Below are 11,472 nucleotides of genomic sequence, written 5' to 3' on the forward strand. Positions count from 1 at the left end.
TCCCAGGTACAAGTACGGGCAGCCTAGGTGAAATGGAGTGTATTTTCTGGTCCTATGTATCCACACACACCCTCGAGCAAGTCACTTCTCTTCCCTGGGATTTACGTCTGCTTGGTTCTTGTAAAGAAATCAAGTGTTAAGCTACAGATTCTTAAGATTCTCCATCCGGTAATTCTATTTCTTTTCCAGACCTGATGACCACATTGCTTAAGGAGCTCTGGTAGACTAGTGATAAGAAGCTGCATTGCAATCCCAAAGGTACACGATTCAAATCCACCAGCTGCTCTGTGGGATAAAGATAGACAGTCTCCTCACATGTGATTTACTGTCTCTGAAAAATCCGCTGTAAGGTCAGCTATTGGCTGGTTCCAACTTGGCGGCACACAACAACAGCAACAATACTGCATTACTGCTTCTTGTTATGTGCTGTCAATTACTACTCATAGCCACCCTATGCACAATAGCTCTGAACCGTCCTCTATTCTGAGTCAATCTCACTGCCTCTGAAACACTGCTCTACATTACCTGTTATTGTGTCAATCCTTCTAATCCAGGGTCTTTCTCTCCTGCGCTGTCCCACTACCCTTCCAAGCATGATGTCCTTCTCCAAAGATAGGTCTCTCCTGGCTACATGCCCAAAATATGTGAGATGGAGTCTCAAAATCCTTGCCTCCAAGGAGCAGCTTGGTTTCACTCTCTCTAGGACAGACCTGATAGTTCTCTTAGCAGTAAATTCAATACTCTTCTCCAGCACCACAACTTGAAGGCATCAATTCTTGTGGCTGTTGTTTGCCATAGAGTCAAAATCGACCCATAGCTGACCCTCTGGTAAATTTTCAGAGGCATGATTACTCATGAGGAGATTGCCAGTTCTTCACCCACAGAGCAGCTAAGGCCCTCTAACTGGATGCCTTTGGTATTGCAGCACAGATTTTAACCACTAGGCCAAAGCTCCCCTTGCTCTAAAGTAAGTACAATTATTTTCATTGTTGTTACTGTGTACTTTTTGAGTTGGAACTGACTGATAGCCAGCTCTCTAGCAGATTTTCAGAGGCAATAAAACACATCGGCGGAGACTGCCCATCTTTCTCCTCCTGTGAAGCACCTGGTGGATTTGACCTGCGGACCTTTGGGTTGCCTGCACAACTCTTTACCACTAGGTCACCAAAGATCCCTATTATTTACATTAGTCAGTTTATAAAAACAGAGACACTATGTTTTCAGATGAGAAATACATGGACACACACACAAACACGTGTACAAAGAAGCAAATTAGAAACCATCAAAAAACAAGAACATTTTAAGATCAGAAAGTAAAATTGCCCCAGCTACTTCCATCTATACCCAATCCCATTCATAACAGCTAAATTGAGATTCTATAAGGATAAATAGCTTGAAGTAGAATTAGCACAATGAAGAATAAACAAATTAAAATATTGATAAATAGTGCCAAATTATTTTCCTAAAAGTTTTTCTAATTTGTATTCCCACCATACATGACAAATTTTCTAATAATCTTATTCTAATCGAATACTAGATTTCATATAAAATCTTTAAAAATTTAATAGTTTAAAAAGATGTCATTTTAACATTTAACATTATTATGATAGACATTTTTTATTATATTTATTGGCTAATTGTTTTTATGAAATATGCTTTGGTATACTTTGACTTCTGTTTAGTTATTAATTTTTATATTTATAATTTGTATTTATATTTCTTTGCATACACTTTTCAAGATTTATATAACAATAAATATTTCCCAGTACTTTAGGCAATCTTCATGGCATCTTAATAAGTTACATATATGAATCTATATAAAATTTCACAGATTGCCGAAAGAAAAAAAAGGAGTCTGTCCTGAAGAAGGTGCCGCCAGGATGCTTCTTTGAGGCAAAAGAAGTCGAACTTTATTTCACATACTCTGAGTGTGTAGTCAGGAGGGGCCAGGTCTTTGGTAAAGGACATCATGCTGGAAAAGAGGGAGGGTCAGAGGAAGATAGGCGGACCTCCAACAAGATGCACTGAAATGTCATAATGAGTGTGGATATATGAGAGATTGTGAGGTTGGTGCAGGATGAGGCGAGGGTCAGGTCTGTACTCTCTGGGTCGCTGTGGATTGTAGCCAACTCAGTGCCACCTGACAACAATAACAAATACGAAATCATCTCACCAAAACGAGGAAAATGCAATCAAATGTCTTTAGTTTTTGTCACTTTTTGTATGTTAACATTTCTGATTATTTATCTATCTATTTATTTATTTATTTAAAGGAAACAAGGCTAGGATCCAGCTGCCACCCTTCTCATCCCATTTTTTACAGGGAGCTGGATGGACAATTGTCTTGGTTCTTAGGTGTCATCTGGCTGCTTCTACCTCCTACCAACCCCATAGGGTAGAATTACCTCTATAGCATTTTCTTGGTCTGATCTTTACATCAATTTTTTTGGAAATAAATTGTCAGGACCTGTCCGTGGGTAACTACTTAGGTGGTTTTAACCACAAACCTTTTAGTTAGCAGCCAAGTGCTTAACTGTGGTACCAACAGTCCTTATGGTAGTTAGCCTAGCATCACATATTTAGTATCATTCCATCACTTAATTAAAAATCACCTTTCTGATTATAAATAGCTGCGTATATGTTGGACAATTTGTAAATTATATATTGTGCTGTATTCTCTCTCCAATTGAGTCAGTTCTAACTTCTTCATTAGCTTTTTAAGAGATTTTGTTATCATATACATTTAGCTCTACTGTTAATATTTTTTTTTCTTAGACTTTTTTGGCTTATACCACTATTTTTTTTACTAAATCAACTTTATGCCTTATGTTTTGTATTTCTTATGTATAGTATAATTAATGCATTGAAGTTCTCCATTGTATCAGAATTAATGTGTGAAATTGATCAGCAAGGATGTTTTTAGAGGGTATGTGCAACTGTATTTGTTAGGTTTTGATATCAATGTTATACTTTCTTCACAAGAAGCATTTTCCTCTTTTCTAAGGTGGTGGTTTTGCTAGGTGCAATAAAGTCAGTTTGGACCCATAGTGACCCCATGAAAAACAAGACAAAACTTACCACTCTCACCCTTGTCTGAGCCCATTTTTGAAACCAGTAGGTCATCTTCTTTTTTGATGATGCTCGACTTTGGCAAGGTTAACATCCTTTTCCAAAATCTGGTTGCTCCTGACATTGTGTTCAAAGTAAATGAAACAAAGTCTCAGCATCCCCCCTTCTAAGAACTGTTCTAGTTATACTTCTAAGACAGACTTGTTTGTTTATATGGCAGTCCATGATATATGCAGATTTCTTTGCCAACACTCTAATTCAAAGGCATTGATTACTCTTTGACTTTTCTTGTTCGTTGTCCAACTTTTTTAAAAATTTATTTTATTTCATTATTTTTTGTGTATACCATCAAATCAGATCTGACTGATACAGGAGGAGATTGTTCCTCCTTCTCCAGCAGAGCATCTGGTGGATTTGAACCATGTACCTCTGAGATTGCAGTGCAGCTTCTTGCCACTAGGCCACCAGAGCTCGCCTCGTTGTCCAACTTTTGAACTCTTATGAGGCAGTAGACTGTTTGGAGCAGGAGCAAGTGACATCTTTACTTTCAGCACTTAAAAAGAGTTTTTTAGAACAGATTTTCTTACGCAATATGTCATTTGATTTCTTCGCTGCTGCCTACATGGGCACTGATTGTGAATCCAAATAAGATGGACTTTCTGTAACTTCAACTGTTTTATTAATTTATCATGAGGTTGTTTATTGGTCCACTTGGGAGAACTTTCGCTTTCTTTTGGTTGAAGGGTAATCAATATGAAGGTCACAATCTTTTTACTTTCAATAAGTGTTTCATCTAAAGCCTCTATTATACTCATCCAAGTTTTGTTATCCAGATACCAAAGGTTGTTAAGGAGTCGTCCTCCAACCTTAATGCTATGGTTTTCTTTATATATTGCTCAGATTATTTGCCCAGCATAGAGATTGAATAAATATGGTTAAAAATGCAATCCTGACACCTACCATGATAGCTGCCGTAATTAATTTTAAACCATACAGTACCCTTTATTTGAGTTTTAACCACTTATTATGAGTACAACTTCCTTTTTAATTATTTTACAGTTCATTATTAGTTTTAACTGATTTTTGAACAAAAGTGTACAGAAATTTTGAATTTCCATTCACTTGTTGTTGCACATTTTCCTCTCTACCTGCCCGTAGTTCACTTTTCTCTTTAAAAAGATGTTTTTGTTGTTGTTGTACAGTTTCATCCTTCCTCCCATCCCCCAGTCCACTTTGCTATGCATCTCTTTTTAAAAAAAAATTTATTTTATTATTATTTGTGTGTGTGTACCGTCAAATCGGATCTGACAGGTACAGGAAGAGATTGTCCCTCCTTCTCCAGCAGAGCGTCTGGTGGATTTTAACTATCACCTCTGGGATTGCGGTGCAGCTTCTTGCCACTAGGCCATCAGAGCTTGCTAGCTATGCGCCTCTTACAGTACAACTTCTTTATGCATGTAATTAAGTGTTGTGGAATTACCATTCTTTACACTGATATTCATCATCATGCATTAAGAACTATGTAGTCAGATACCTTCAGATAATCAAGAAAACACAAGGAAATATCTTTCTGCTACTCTCTGCTTTCTTCCAAGGTGTGTATGACATCAGCAATGATATTCCTCATCCCATGTCCTTTTCTGAATCTTGTTTGAGTTTCTGGAAGTTTCCTATTGATGCACTACTGCAATAATTTTAAATTATCTTCAGCAAAATGTATTGATGATATTGATCAATAGTTTCCACAGTCTATTGCATCATCTTTCTTTGGAGTTAGTACAAATATCTCTTAGTTGGTGGGTCGGGTTTCTGTCTTTCAAAGCCCTTGACATAGATGGACCAGAGCGCACAGTGTTACATCGATTTGGTGAATCATCTTAATTGGTATTCTGTTAGTTCTTGGAAGCCTGTTTAGTTAATGCCTTCATTGCGTCTTGAACGTCTTCCTTCAGGAGGATTGGTTCTAATCATATGTCTGCTACTTCTATTTGTTTAATGATTCTGGGTATTCCTTATATCTCATTTGATGCTTCCTGTGTTCAATATTTTGACCCTAGAATCCTTCAAACTTAAACCTTTTTCTTCAGTTACTTCAGTTGGAGAAATGCCAAGTGTACTCTTATATTTTTGTTTTCTAACTAACTCCAAGTCTTTGTTTATTTTATTATATTTCATTTCATCTTTGTGCCATTCTTTGAAAACTCTGTTCAGAAAGTTTACTTCATTCTTCATACCTCAACCTCGTTTGTTTTAGATAATCCTCATATAGGGAGCACTGGTGGCCTAGTGGCAAGAAGCTGTGCTGCAATCCCAAAGACATGCAGTTCAAATCCATCAGCTGCTCTGTGGGAGAAGGATGGGCACTTTCCTCCTATGTGATTAACTGCCTTTGAAAACCCACTTGAAGGTCAGCTATGGGTTGCTTCTGACTCAATGGTACACACCACCACCACCAACAACAATAATATCCATGTAAAAGCCGATTTCAGAGTTTATTCTAGAGAGGACCTCTAGTGGTCTAGTGGTAAAAAGCTGCACTGCAATCTCAGAGTCTATGCTGACATTCATTTTGCTCTTTTCTGGGTGTTTAATTACTTTTTTCTTTCTGTATGTATAATGTTCTTCCATAACTTGCATGCTTTTTCTTCAGTGTGTTCTAAGATCAGATAGGAATAAATAAATCCTATTTTAATGATGACCAAACTAAAACACTAAGAGTTTAAGTAATCTACCCAAGATTATACATCTCTTAGTGCATCAAATTGTGGTTTACACCCACTGCATAAATAAACTGATCATATCTGTGTAAAAAGAGGCTACAACGATTGCTCTACGATAATACACTAGATGTTAATAACCACTTCTTAAATTTATAAGAGTTTATTATTTTATTTTTTAATAATTATGAATAATTATGACACTTTTATAAAATCTCATTATGTATTTAAATAATGCATAAGTTCACGATGCCGTTTCTTTCCTTCTACTACAATAGAGGAAAATAAAACTCAACTAGTTCTCATGACTTTCTCAATATCACGTTGTACCCTGGTGTTCAGTCTGGTGCTAGAAACCATGAATGACAGTGATACAGGCAGATCCTTTCCTACAACACTGCAGAGTCTTCTCCTGCGAGAGACTTCCTCTGGAAATTCTCTCTAGTCTCTCCTCACTCAGAGGAATATGACAAGTTTTCCGCAATGTAAGTCAACATATTTGGGTTGAAACTTCACTCTGTCAGAGAGGCTGCGTTGCCACCATTAGAGCTTTTAAGCAAGGATGAGATAATCACAATAATTATCTTCCATTAGCAAAATGATCTGGCACCAGAGCCTTCCTCCGGTTCTCACAGCCTCCCTTCTGTGGTGAGAGCATCTGAAATGGGCTTCCAGAACACTGGAGAATAATCCGAAGTATAAAACTGAGCAGGATGAGGAGGGATTAATCAAAGAGCCATGAGTAGTTAAGGGTCCAATATCAGGAAAATCCAATAATTTCTGTTAGTATAATTTAGGTTTTGTCTATTAAATAAATTCACAGCAGAGCATCCTTTCAATTAGGATGCTTGCATGATGGCATCAATAAGGCACAAGCATTTCAACATGTCCATCCAGTATTTACCCCTCTAATTCATTCCCTTTGAAGGGCAGTAAACAGGGTTTATAAAATTATACTGATTGCTTTAATGCAAGGCTTAATACAAACTGAAAGACTCTACATTTCTATGAGGAATCCCAAAGGAATTTACAACTTAACTGGCTTCATGTTTTTCCTCTTATGCCCTGTTCCAAGGAGAACAATTCTTTCAATTTTGTTTTCTATTTGGTAGCTGTTTTTTCCATTATGAATTTTACAACCATCATAAATAGTATCATCATTTTCATCATCTTCTTCAGTGTGTGTGTGTGTGTGTGTGTGTGTGTGTGTGTGTAAAGCTCTCCTATGTTCTTCAAGGGTAATACAAAGAAAGTCTGAGCCTGACTTGCCTCAAGAGTTTTTAACAGGAAAGTATCTAATAATATTGATAAAGTTATTGTCAATAATGTTAGTGATGATGATGTTATTAGGTGCTGTCGAGTACAACTTATAGTGATCCTATAAAAAACAAGTCTGAACCCTGTCCTGCCCTATTCGATCCTCTTCGTTTCTGACACACTTTCTCTTGTCAACTCTCCACCTTTCCAAGCATGATGTCCCTCCCCAAGAAATAACATCTCCTAGCAACATGCCCAAAGTGTGTGAGACGTAGCTTTGTCATCCTTGCCTCCAAGAAGCATTCTGGGTGCATCCTCTCCAAGATATATTTTTTTTTCTTTAGGCAAACCATGGGATATTCAGTATTCTTCACCAATACCACAGATAAAAGGTTTCAACTCTTCTTATGTCATCCTTATTCATTGTGTAGCTCTCAGAGGTAAAGCAAAATTAAAAAGATGATGGTCAGAATCAAGTACACCTTAGTCTTCAAACTGGCATCATTGTTCTTTAGCAATTTGAAAAAATCCCTGACAGCAGACTTGCCCAATGCAATATGTCTCCCAATCTCCTGACTGCTGGTACGAAGGGTGTTGATTGTGGATCTGAGTAAGATGAAATTGTTGATAAATTCAGTCTTTTCTTCATCTATCCTAATGTTGCATATCAGTCTAATAGGAATTTTGTCATCTTGATATTGAGATGCAATCCATATTGAAGGCCTTAGTTGTTGATCTTCTGTTTCAAATCTTCCTCACTTTCGGAAAGCAAGGTTGTATCATCTGCATAATACAGGTTGTTGTTGACTCTTCCTCCAGTCCTGACCTCACAGTCTTCTTCACAGAGTCCAGTTTTTTGAATGATTTTCTCAGCATACAGATTGAACAGGCATGGAGAGAAGATACAACTGAGACATACCTTTGCTGATTTTAAACCATGCAGTGTTCCCTTGCTCTACTCAGACAACAGCATCTTGGAATAGGTCTAGTGTTTGTATGAGCATAAGTGTTCTGGAATTCTCATTATTCTTAACGTTATCCATGGTTTGTTATGATCCACACAGTCAAATGTCTTTGCATATTCAATAAAGTTCAAGTTAGACATTCTTCTGGTATTCTTTGCTTTCATTCAAATACATAGTCATCTAGAGTATTAGCACACTAAACAAATGTTGTTATTTGCTGTCGAGTCAGAACCTACCCATAGCTGACCCTCCAGTGGGTTTTCAGAAAGAGTTAAGCACACAGGAGGAGATTGCCAATCCTTCTCCCATGGATTTGAACTTGGTTTTGGGATTGCAGTGTAGCTCTTTACCCCTAAGGCACCAGAGCTCTCAAAACAAATATTTATGGAAGAAAACACAGTGAGTTTATGAGGAACAGTGGACTGTAAATTATAGACTCTGTTGTTGCTGTGTGCTCTCAAGTGGACTTCAGTTCATGGTGACTCTTGAGGACATAGTAGAACAGACCCGTAACACTTCTGAGTCTATCATCTTTATGGAAGCATATTATGTGATCTTTCCACCCCTATAATTTCTAGCATTTGGATGGGGCACTATAACGGTTCATAGAAATGAACATTGGGTGCAGAGTGAACTGTTAATCTAGTTCTGATTGTTTTTATTAATATACTTGTTTTCAGACTTCAGTGGACATTGGCATCACCTGGGGGAATATTTAAAACCTGTTAAGGACCATCGCCCATTCAGATTTAATAAGTATTGGACACGACTCTGTCATCTGAACTTTTAAAAGTTCCTCAGATGGTTTCAATGTTTCACAACTTTTGGTGACCACAATGTTAACACAACTAAAACAAGTTCATCTATTAACATAAGGTCATCTTAGTTTATAAGCTCATTAAGCAATCAATCAAATTAGCAAACATTTACTTAGCACCTGCCATGCTTGAGGCGTTCCATCTGACGGTAGGGAATATAGAAGACACGGGAGATGGTGCCTAGAGCTTCCTATTGATCATGGAGACAAACAAAATCCTCAGTAGAGATGCAAAAAAACAGTGTAACAAAAACGATACTGGAGAATATTATTAATATTCCTTATTATGGAAAACAGAAATGGTGATTATATGGAAATCCTTTTGAAGTTGTCACAAATGACTGCAAAGACAATGTGTCTTTTGGGAGAGGATTTTTAAGCCGGATCTTGAGAAATTTGTGTTAGAAGGAAAGATGTTGTAGAACAAAGTACTGTACAAAAGAGAAGTACCTAAAAAGTGATGAAATCGAGGAAAGGTTTCAAAACCTTGTTAGGTAATTAAAAGGTTTCCATAAGGGTTATTAAAGGGTAAGTCAAGGGTTTCCAGGGTGCTGTCAATGTCAACAATGAATATGGATTTTCTCATAGGGTTAGAATACTTACTTGGGGTCATCATTCGGATGTAATCTGTTCATCTGTTTTAGAGCCTTAATGTTGTTGTTATGTGCCGTCAAGTCACTTTCAACTCATAGGGACCTTATGTACAACAGCCCTAAATCCTGCTCTATCCTGTGCCAATCTTACTGTCTTTGACATTACCCCAGTCACTGAATCAATCCATCTCATCGAGGGTCTTCCTCTTCTGTGCTGTCCCTCCATCCTCCCAAGTATAATGTTCCTCTCGAAGGACTGTTACCTCCTTGTAACATGTCCAAATATGTCAGACGAGGCTTCAGAATCCTTGCCTCCAAGGAGCAGCCTGATCTCACCCTTAATAAGTCAATGAAAAATCAAAATTTGACAGCATGGAAGAAAAAGACCATTCCTGGTAGAGGTAAAGATGTGAACCCAAAGGGACTGTATGTAGTGAAAGTAGCAAGGCAAGTGTTGTTGTTGTTAAGTGCTGTCGAGTCATAGGCGACTCATAGCGACCCTATGAACTAAAGACCTGAACACTTGTTTCTCCAGGTTCATAGGGTTTCTGGAGGCAAGCTCTTTCGGAAGTGGATGACACTCCTGCTTCCAAGCTTTTTTTAATCGGGGAGCTCCACCAAACACTGTCCACCACAGGTAACCATTTTTGCATTTGACACATCAATGTCACAGGGTTCAGCTTCACAGCAACCATGAGTTATCTCTGCCTGGTAAGTGGACATACCAGGGCTATACGAGTTATCTCTGCCCGGCAAGTGGACATACCAGGGCTATACGACCTAGAAGAATGTTTCACCAAAAACAATTAAAAACAGGCCTGAGGGCTGCAGTTTAAAGTCACCCCCTTTTGGCTTGGGAGCATCACTTTCTGTCCACCAGGCCAACAGATTTTTTTGGTTGGAAAGAAGGGCAGGGTAGTAACTCGTGTGTCTTAACAACTGAGTCCTTTCTGGTGTGCTCTGCCTTCCCAGATGGCCATTGGCTGTCAGGCTAAATTTAACCCACCGAGTCAATATGACTTAATTATTGCCTTTGTTAAACTCTTGATGACCTGCTATTTATTTTTAATAAGCTTGTCAGTCATTAAGTTCCTTAAATGTCAAGATGGTGAGGAAAAGAGGGGATTGTTGCCTCGCTTTTCCCTCCTGTTGTTACCATCAAACAGACATTATTATAGTGCTTTTTCCTTGCCTGTTGCTGTTGACAGTCTATTCCTGTTGAAAGAAAGGAAATGCATTCCTGGGGAAAAGAAAGAGCACTGATTCCAGTAGCTTAAAACCTCAGCTTAGTAAGAACTAATTGAAAAGAACCTGAAACATGGAGGCAGGGCTATGCCTAGGGTTTGCTAATTTAGGCACTTGCCTTCAGGGGACCCTGAGCTTATAAACAGATGGGGATAAAAGAGGTGGACTAGCTAATTAGAACTAAAAAGGATCTGGCCCTTATAGATAAAAAAGTTTATTAAAATTTTCAGTTCTTTTCCTGAAAATAAGACAAAGGACTGCATCTTTCTTCTACTTTACTCCGCTTAGACAATCATTTACAATGGTATTTCCTGTCATATTCCTTAAGTTGCACTGGTATAATAGGTTGAGGATGGAAAGAGGAGATTATTGGGAAGGTCAGGGGTTATTACAGAGCTCCAGACTCTTAGTTCTCTTAACATGGGCTGGGCTGCATTATTAGGCGGGGAGTTCACATTAGAGTTTGGTAGTCTAACTTTTTCCTTTCATTAAATGGCCATATCTTCTCCATTGTGGCCCATTTACTGTTTTTGTACTTTTGGTTTGCTTTTTGTTGTTTCTTATGTTGTTGTTTGCTGTCACATTAGAACTGACTCATAGCTGATCCTCCAGCGGGTTTTCAAAGCCTGTAAATTGCACAGGGAGAGATTTCGCCTCTTTCTTCTGCAGGGCATTGGGGAATTCGAACCTTGTGCCTTTGGGTTGGCAAAATAACTCCTTACCACTGGTTCATCAGAGTTTCCTGTTGTTTCTTATTGTTTCTTATTCTGGTGGTCTAGTGACAGTCTTTGATAACTACAAGAATATTC

This window comes from Elephantulus edwardii, unplaced genomic scaffold (genome assembly GCF_000299155.1).
Source record: "Elephantulus edwardii isolate Elephantulus edwardi_28Jun2011 unplaced genomic scaffold, EleEdw1.0 scaffold00103, whole genome shotgun sequence".
NCBI lineage: Eukaryota > Metazoa > Chordata > Mammalia > Macroscelidea > Macroscelididae > Elephantulus > Elephantulus edwardii.